Consider the following 9,654-nt stretch of genomic DNA (forward strand, 5'->3'; position numbering starts at 1 on the left):
ACAGAGGCGGAGATCATTAATAGAGTAATTGGTATTCCAAAAAGTGGGCCAAAATGCTAATGCCATGTTAGAAAACCACGGATCATGAAGCACATTAGTAGATTGTCCGTTGTCAATGAACCAAAGGAATTGAAATTAAACATAAAGGCCCTTAGCAGCAATTTCTTTCCATATCTTGGAACATCGATGGGGAGGAGTATATAAAGTCCAAGATCGGTTGAAATTGTACTTGGCAATAATCAACTTAGCCCAGAGTGAGTGAAGATTAAGAATCAGATTAGCTGCTTGCTTGCATGTTTGGTATTATTTATCATGTTTTGTATGAACCATAGATGCATTTGATGGTTGATTATTCTTTTAGTGTGTGATATCATGAGAAGTCTCTTATGTGCTAGCTTATTTAATGTGTTAAATAGGTTAACAAGTTAACTAGTTAGGTAAATAGATTACAAGCACTTATTCATTTTAACCAAATCTAATATAAGATGTTTATAAAATAGGCTTAGTAAGTCAGGTCAGGTAACCTACCTATTAAGCATATCAGGTTCAGGCTTCAAATCCTCACCTAGGCATTAAGTATATTACATTCAGACTCAGAGTTTCCTAATCTGGCCCATGTCTGGCCGGACCTCTTGATCCAGCTCTTTGTCCTAATGTGAGACTAACCAAACCTTTCTATACCCACGACCAAGTGCCCCTCTGTGTCCTTTCTCCATGAACATTCACATATGCAAACACATGCACACACACACACACACACAGAGAGAGGGGGGGTCATATGGACTTGGATTCGGAGGGGAAGAGAGGCTGATGGATCCAATCTGGGACAATGTTTACGTATGTATGGGAAACACGGCCTTATCTGCCGATACATTTAATGGTATCATCAAAGGCATATAGCATGAGATTTATCTTATTTGTGGATAAAGAAGGAATAGATCATCATTTTCTTATTTATTTATATTGGAGGAGTAATTTTTGATCAGTACTTCATGTGGCCACATCAAATATATAGTGGCCAATTTTTCCAATCAATCTACACTCTTCAACTAAAATTTACCAGTATGCCTATGCATTTCAAGAGGAGAGAGTGAGAGAGAGAGAGAGAGAGAGAGAGAGTCTTATCTACCGACACATTTAATTGTATTATGAATGTATATAGCATGAAATTTATCTCACATGTGGATGGAGAAGGAATTGATTTCCATTTGTTTATTTATTTATATTCAACGACTTATTTTTGACTATTACTTCATGTGGCCACATCAAATATATAGTGAACAGATTTTCCATTCAATCTTCACCCTTCAACTAAAATTTATCAGTACTAGCATGTGCCATACACATGCATTTCAAGAGGAGAGAGAAAGATGAGAATATATGTAGTGGAGTCTAAATTTGAACAGTCCATGTTTCAATATTTGGGTTTCGCCGGTCTTTGATAAATTTACAATAATAATGCAAATCTAAGCTAGCCTTGACAGCTCCTAAGGTCTAAAGCTTTCATCCATAAAACATAGTGAATGCCCATTCTTCTATCAAGCAAGAGCAAACAACTTGAATTATATGGATGGAGTGCAAGTCTGCTTTGTTTCTTTTTTGGCAGAAGGCTAGTCTCTTTTTATTTTCCTTCTCTCTTTCATTTATTTTTATATTTGAATCTATGTCTTGTCGATTGACTCTCAATGCTTTCAGAAAAAAATTATGAAATTTTCTAAATCTAGGCATCGATCCCATATTGCTTACCCATGTAATCCTTTTGTTGATTTAATAGATCTATGCCAATTTGATTGATTGGGTTAACCATGGCATGCAGCAAATCCTAACTAATCAGATACTACCAAAAATTTAGCAATCTCTCATTTCCAAAAAAGTACAATTATTCTTTTTGATGCTCTTAGGTAACTAAGCAAGGTCGATAATGGACCAGAGAAATAGTATTAGTTTATTGCTCTGATGCTTATTGTTAGGATCGTAGCTCCTAACCACTCTTCTAAAAGGTAATTGCCCAATAGAAGAAGATGGTTATTAGCCTTTATCCACAAGACTCAGAATCCCATGATAAGCATGCGAGTGGGCCTGAGGGGCTTTGCACTTGAGTCGATCCGCATCAAGCTAGATCGAACCCAAGCGACAGACTGGACGGTTAATCTCAATTTAATCCCTACCCATCAAAGGTGAGTCGACCCTCCAGGTTGACCTCCAAGAATTTTGTCAGATTAATAGCCACCGCTCCAGCTGGCAACCCTCCCACAGAGTCCCATCGAGTGTGCGCTAGTACCTGCACAACAATCCCTACCCCAGCGACACTCGAAGAGCCTACGGGATTTCGAACTTGCAACCTCGCTCTGATACCACATGTTAGAATCATAGCCCCTAACTACTCTTCTAAAAGACAATTGTCCAATAGAAGGAAGGGTTTATTAGCCTTTATCCATGAGGCTTAGAACCCAGCGATAAGCACACGGGTGGGCCTGAGGAGCTTCACACTTGAGTCGATTCGCATCAAGTCAGATCGAACTCAAGTGGCAGGTTGGGCGGTTAGTCCCAATTTAATTCATACCCATCTGGGGTGAGTCGACCCTCTAGGTCGACCCTCAAAATTTTGCTAAATCAACAGCCATCCCTCGGGGTTCCATTGAGTGTGCTCTGGCACCTGTACAACAACGGGTCTCTTGAGGGCTATAAACAGAATATTGAGCTTTGGAAACATCTTCATGATGCTGCTCGGTGAGTGGCACCTGCTCATGTTCAAGTCATAGTCCATCATCTTGCACCGGTGAGACTCATGACACTAACTAGCTGGTTGTGGATCAAAGTGGTCTAGTTCAGGTGTTGGATATTAGCAAAAGAGTATAACCAAGGCCTCTCCAACTTCTTCTTCTTGTCTGGCCAAACAAAGAGAGGGTCAAAATATGTGGGATATGGCATCACAAAACCACTAATGTGTCAGTGACTAGATTCAATCACTAGCATACTCATGTTCTTAGCCTGGGGAAGGACCAAAAACTTGCAATCCCAAACATTTTCCTCCTCATCCGACCTTCTAAAGTCCCCTGTAATTATCCTAGTCACAAGAAAGTGGTCTTCCTCTCATAGCTGCCAATCCTGGCTGCAACTTGAGCCACTGGATAAGCTCTAGTGACAATGAGTTTCAAACGATGCATTGTAGCCCCAAAGGTATTAGGCGACATCAAGCTCTACATTAAATGGAACAAAGATGGAGGATCTGGAGGAGTTATTTGTTCGGCACTCGCACTGCTTCATCCAATTATGGAAGATGACTTTGAGCACAATCTGATTGGTGGTGTACCACTCAACAATGGAGAAGATGCTCTCGGAGTTGCCGAGCATGGGGCCAAGGCCATTGGAGAAGATCCAAGTTAGGCCATAGAACCACAACTCATCTGAAAAGAAGAATTTGCATGCAATTACTGACTTGGATCCTTTGAATGACAAGCTACTAAAGCTACCATAATTCCATATATAGTATTAGACAAGCAGAACTCAGAATTGGCAATCAAAAAATGGGTATCCCCAATCTATATAACATGGTAGGGTGGGAAAGTGAGAATGAAACTTGATTAAGGATGCTTGTTGCCAGATGTTGGTGGGGAAGGATGTTTATCACCGGAAGCTGGTTGGAAGAAAGCTTGTCGTTGGTCACCCATTGGAGAGGGATGCTTGTGGTGGGGTTAATCAATGCATTAATATGACATAAGAAGTATTAAAATCTTTGATATTTAATCTCTATTATTTAGTATTTGATACTTATGTTCTTTTACAGGAATTATTAATTATGAAGTCTTAATCACATACCAACTAGCAAAGGCCCCCAACATTTACAGTTACTAAGCCCAAGATGAAGCCTGAGTCCAAGCCCAAGTCTGTCATGTGCACATCCAAGCCCAAGGATCACAATATTTTATGAACGGAGAAGATTTCATAGCAAATTTGGATGTAGAGCAAACATGAAAGAGGCATGTGGCTGCAACAAGCAAAGCACAAGCAACCATTAGTAAAGCAAGGTCCCTAAATCTCCACCGTCCATCAAGAGATGCTGCCCAAAGAGGAGAGCCAAAAAAAGAAAGGAGAAAGGGCCAAAATAGGAAAGATTTGGGCACCTAGGTTTTGTAGCGCCAAAAACCTAAGAAGGAAAGAGGGGAGGCATGAGATTTGAGGTGCTAGAGAAGCCAAGGCCTTGGGGTGGCTAGGGTTTTGTGAGGTCTTAAGGGCTATAAAAAGACGTGTGGGATGGCCCAAGAAAAGGGAGAAGAGAAATTGTAGAGAAGTAAAGAGAGATGCAGAGAGGGAGGCTGCCAGGTTTTGGATTTTGGAAGAGAGTTTGTGGCGGCATAAGGAGGTTCTGCTTTTTTTTCTTCTTCAAGTTCTTCTCCAACATTCAAAAAAGATAGAGCCTTTGATGGTGACCAAGATCCAACCTATGAGTAGCTAAACTCTTCATTCTCATTAGAGTAGATAAACTCCTTAAGTCCATATTTGTATTTGATTTCTTGAATCTTATTGTGTATTTTTTTCTTATGTAATCAACTTCTTGAATATCGTAAGACTTCTTTCATTTCAAATAGTATTGAATATTTTACAAATATGAATAATTTTTATGATTTTATTCATGTATTTAAGTAGTAGTACTTCTTATTTTATGGTAATTGCTCTCAAATAGTTTATGACTGCGTAGAGATAAGTTGTGATCTGAAGATATAATTCGTGCTCAACGAGATAAATTATATTAAATATTAAATCATAAATTTATCTCTTAATCATCACTAAGGCTTGTAGTTTTTAGTGCTCTAAATTGCTTTAATTAAAATACTAATCTATGATTAAGGATGGATTCAAAAATTCTGAGGCACTTTCTTCTACCTGATGTTTCTCAAACTTTATCTCTATCAACTTGTTTCTTTTGTCTTTCTTAAATCCTAAAATTCTCATTTTTTCACCATATTCTCTAATTTGAACACAACTCAGCCTATTGATCTTTGAGGATTTGACATATGATCTCACACTATTCTACATAATAGTTGAGTCAGAATAAATTATTATCTTTAGTGCTTGCAACAACATCAAATTTTGGCATCATTACCGAAGACCATTGGCACGGTTGTTTCAATATTAAAAAAAATATCATAATACATATAGTGATATTAGAAATAAAAATAAAAATAAAAACTTATTCATTTAGATATCTTGTTTGTTGCACATTATTCTTAAATCAATCTTAAAGGTACAAATCCTCACACAAAATAAGATGGAGATTTCATCACTCTTCCTTGACTCATAAATAAGTTTCTTCCATTTTTCATTAACCTAACCCCAAATAAAATTAATTAGATGTTAGCCCCTAAGGAATTCGAGCTCATTAGGATAAGAAAATCTAAAAATTAGATCAGATTTGAAATTGATCGATCGATTGGTGTCTAAGAAAAGTGATTCAAAGATATACAATCCTGAAGAGCGATGGTTATTTAATGAGGACCGCCGCAAAAGCACGAGGAGCCTTCCACCAATCCTACACTTATCTGATCAATTTGGTAGGTTAATTTTGAACTTGGTGGGCTTGAAGGTAAACTTGAAATAGTTAGGAGCTATCAGATCTAGGTTAAAACTAAGCTAGAGTTTATCTTTTGTGTGAAACTTGTTTGCAATTAATATATATATATAAACACACACACATAGACAACAGAATAAGATTTTTGTAATCTAGAACTCTTGGTTGAATGCTTGGTCATCGTTTTTTACAATCAGAACTACAACCATTAGATAAAGAAATTGAAAAGACTATCAGAACTATCCATTCTAGGAATATGGCTACACATGGTGAAGCCAACCCTTCTTGTCAATTAAAGGAGTATTTCACCCTATCCTCATATATATGTTCTCCTTGTATTCAGGTGCCTCCTGTAGATACCTCCCAATATAAGATCAAGTCCAATATCATTCAAATGCTGTCTTCATTTTATAGACTTAGTAATAAGGACCTATACAAACATCTAGATGAATTTTTTGAAATATGCTCCACTATTAAAATCTAGAACTTTTTTTTATGATGTTCTTAGGTTGAAATTATTTTTCTTTTCGCTCAAGGATAAGGCCAAACATTGGCTAAATTCGTTAAACTCAATGACCATTTTAATCTGGGACCAGCTCCAAAGAGAATTTCTCAAACAATACTTTTCAATTGAAAAAATCAATCAAATTAGGAAAGCCATCACTAGTTTTTTTCAAATAGATGGAGAATTATTTTATGAAACATAGGAGAGACTTAAGGACCTCATTCATAAATGCCCACACTATGTAGTCCCTAAATGACAACTGGTTCAGTATTTCTATATGGATTATTAGAGAAACATCGACAAATGGTTGGCACCTCATGTGGAGGGACACTTATGCTAAAAAGTGAGGATGAGGCATGACAATTATTTGAAACCCTTAGTGAAAATTTCTTGCATCATATGTTTGCCTCTTATAAAGATAAACTCATGTTACCCAAAAGAGAGGTGGAATCTATGAAGTTAGAAATTCTATAAAGATCCACAAGAAAGTGGATGAGTTGTCTCAAAAACTAAATTGCTTACTAAATGACGGACACTCTCCTGTTCCATCTTTTCCTCTCACGATATTTGTGCTTTATGTTTGAGCTAGTCACACCCATTTTATGAGTGAACGCTCAGCCGCACCTCAATTTTTTGAGATTGCACAAGAGCAAGTTCAGCAAGTCCAAAACCAAACTACTTATAGATCAGGTAATAACCTCTTTTCCAATACTTACAATCCAGGCAAGAGAAATCATCTAAATTTTTCATGAAAATCATAACTAGTGGGTAACCTAACTGTACAAAGATCAAGTCATCCGGATGATGTTAGGTTTTGGTGCCCCAAAATTCGATCTACAGTAGAAAAATCCACAGCAGTGAAGTCCAAGATGGAGGAGCCCCATGGGTGTGGCCCATAGCCACACACGAGCCTACAGGCATGACCTGTAGGCCCACAGGCTCGGCTTGTGGGCACCCAGGCTTGCTGGCACCCATGGCCCACAGGCGTGCAGCCCAAACATGCGAGCACGTGGCTCGCAAGCATGCAGGACCTATAGTGCGTGCGGCCCAAAGCACAGCCCTAGTGCATGCGATCCAAGGCAGAGTCGCGATCCATCGTGCGGTCTAGGAGACTGCATCATGCGGTTCACCATGGTGCTTGTCACAGTCCATCGGATGAGCACATGATCATGGGCTATTTTGGGTGATCGGACAGATTTAGATGCATGTGGGCATGATCTGACAACTGAGATAGGTTTTTGAGATCTAACAGGAGTCTGGATTCGATCTAGACTCATTTTGGGCCCTTTAAAAGAGGGCAGATGGTCTGAGAATTGGAGAGTATGGCTGAGGATCTGGTAGCAGTTTAGAGCATGAGCAAGGGGGTTAGCAGCGGTCAGAGAGTCTCCTTAGGGAGTTTTTAGAGCATTGTAAGGGTTTTTTATGCTTGTTGTTAAGAGAGAGATTGATGTATAAGAATTGAGAGCATGTGATCTCCTCTTGTATTTATTTTTTCTTTCATAGTGAAGCTTGCATGTGTTAGAAAATCGATATTTTCATGCATGCAAATTTTAAAATTATAACGTAGTAAAAAAATCAGATTAATACTTCTTTTAATCTAATTAGTATGCATTAGATCTAATCTACAAAATACCTAAATAAGATCCTTCATACGAGAGGTTCCTGAACATTGGAGATGGAAGACCAGTTTCAGTTCTAGCATTAGGAATCTTGAAACTTGTATTTGAATCCCATATCGTTGTTCTTAATGATTGTCATTTCTGTCCCAGTTTCTTTTTAAATGTCATTTCTGTAGGCCTTCTGGCCAAAAATGATTATGAAATTTCAATAAAGAAACAAATTTGTAATATCATTGAGAATGGTGTTACTATTTTTTGTGGACATTTGAACAATGGTGTGTATATGTTATCACAACCTGTTAATGTAGTCTATTCAACTGGCAAGCACCCTAGATTAGATAGTGTGTCAGATATCTACTTATGGCACTGTAGGCTAGGTCATATAAACAAGAACAGAATAAACAGGTTGACTCAAGAGGGAATCCTCAAAGTTAGTGATTGTGAATCACTTCCAACCTGTGAGTCCTGTCTTCTTGGTAAAATGATCAAGTCACCTTTTACTGAAAAAGGTGAGAGAGCTACTGAGCTCTTGGGCCTAGTACATACTGATGTATGCGGGCCCATGAGCACCAGTGCTAGAGATGGATATTTTTACTTCATAACTTTTACGGATGACCTATCCCGATATGGATATGTCTATCTGATGAAACATAAGTCGGATTCATTTGAAATGTTCAAACGATTCTGAAGTGAAGTAGAAAAACAAACTGGAAAGAGTATTAAAATTTTTCGATCTGATCGAGGAGGAGAATACCTTTCTAGTGAATTTCTCACATATCTAAGAGAGAATGGGATTCTCTCCCAATGGACTCCTCCAGGAACACCACAGCATAATGGTGTGTCTGAAAGGAGGAATCGGACTTTGTTAGACATGGTCCGATCCATGATGGGTTTTGCTAGCTTGCCGATATCCTTCTGGGGACATGCACTCGAATCGGTCTGTTATCTGTTAAATAGGGTTCCAAGTAAGTCTGTAATTAAGACTCCATATGAGATATGGACGGGACGTAAGCCAGCACTTTCACACCTTAGGGTCTGGGGGTGCCCGACCTATATCAAACGATTAGTCACAAACAAACTTGGACCTAGGTCTGACAAATGCTCATTCATAGGATACCCCAAAGAGATAAAAGGATATTTTTTCTACCATGTTGATGAACAAAAGGTGTTCGTCAGCCTTAAGACAATCTTTTTAGAAAAGGAGTTCCTTGGTGAAGGAACCGTTGCCTCTAAGATTGAACTTGATGAAGTTCAACAGGTAGAAGGACCGACACCAATAGCTGAACCTGAGTCTGATCATATCCAGAGCCCAATGTACCTGCACCATTAAGGCGATTTGGTAGAGTACCGTGTCAACCGGACAGATACTACGGTTTCTTGGTCTGGGACGGTGATCCCATCGAACTTGATGAGAATAATGAGGATCCGATCACCTATATGGATGCAATGCAGAGACCTGATTTCGAGAAAAAGCTTGAAGCCATGAAATCTGAAATGGAGTCCATGAAGGTCAATGATGTATGGACATTGGTTGACCCACCTAAAGGGGTTAAACCCATTGGGTGTAAATGGGTCTTCAAAAGGAAGAGGGGTGCAGATGGAAAGGTGGAGACCTATAAAGTCCGTCTGGTAGCCAAGGGGTATCGTCAACGTTATGGTAATGACTATGACAAGATATTTTCCCTTGTGGCAATGCTCAAATCCATTCGGATAATGCTTGCAATAGCTGCCCATCTGGATTATGAGATCTGGCAGATGGATGTAAAGACAGCTTTCCTTAATGGAGAGCTGACCGAAGAGGTGTATATGATACAACCTGAGGGGTTTACATCCACAGATGAGTCCAAGGTGTGCAAGCTTCAGAGATCCATTTATGGATTAAAGCAAGCTTCTTGGAGTTGGAACATGCGTTTTGATAAGGTGATCAAAACGTATGGCTTCATTAAGAATGGAGAAGAGCC

General features: G+C 38.8%; 1 non-coding gene and 1 pseudogene across 1 annotated transcript; both read right to left on the minus strand.

Moving 5' to 3' along the window:
* Positions 1–2,682: 2,682 nt before the first annotated feature.
* LOC109505842 (xyloglucan galactosyltransferase KATAMARI1 homolog) lies at positions 2,683–7,049 on the minus strand (annotated as a pseudogene).
* Positions 6,215–6,320, minus strand: LOC114914253 (small nucleolar RNA R71). The gene has a single exon (XR_003801040.1). It is a non-coding gene; the product is annotated as a small nucleolar RNA R71 (small nucleolar RNA).
* Positions 7,050–9,654: the final 2,605 nt, after the last annotated feature.

The sequence above is a fragment of the Elaeis guineensis genome, chromosome 5 (assembly GCF_000442705.2).
Source record: "Elaeis guineensis isolate ETL-2024a chromosome 5, EG11, whole genome shotgun sequence".
In the NCBI taxonomy this organism is placed as follows: domain Eukaryota; kingdom Viridiplantae; phylum Streptophyta; class Magnoliopsida; order Arecales; family Arecaceae; genus Elaeis; species Elaeis guineensis.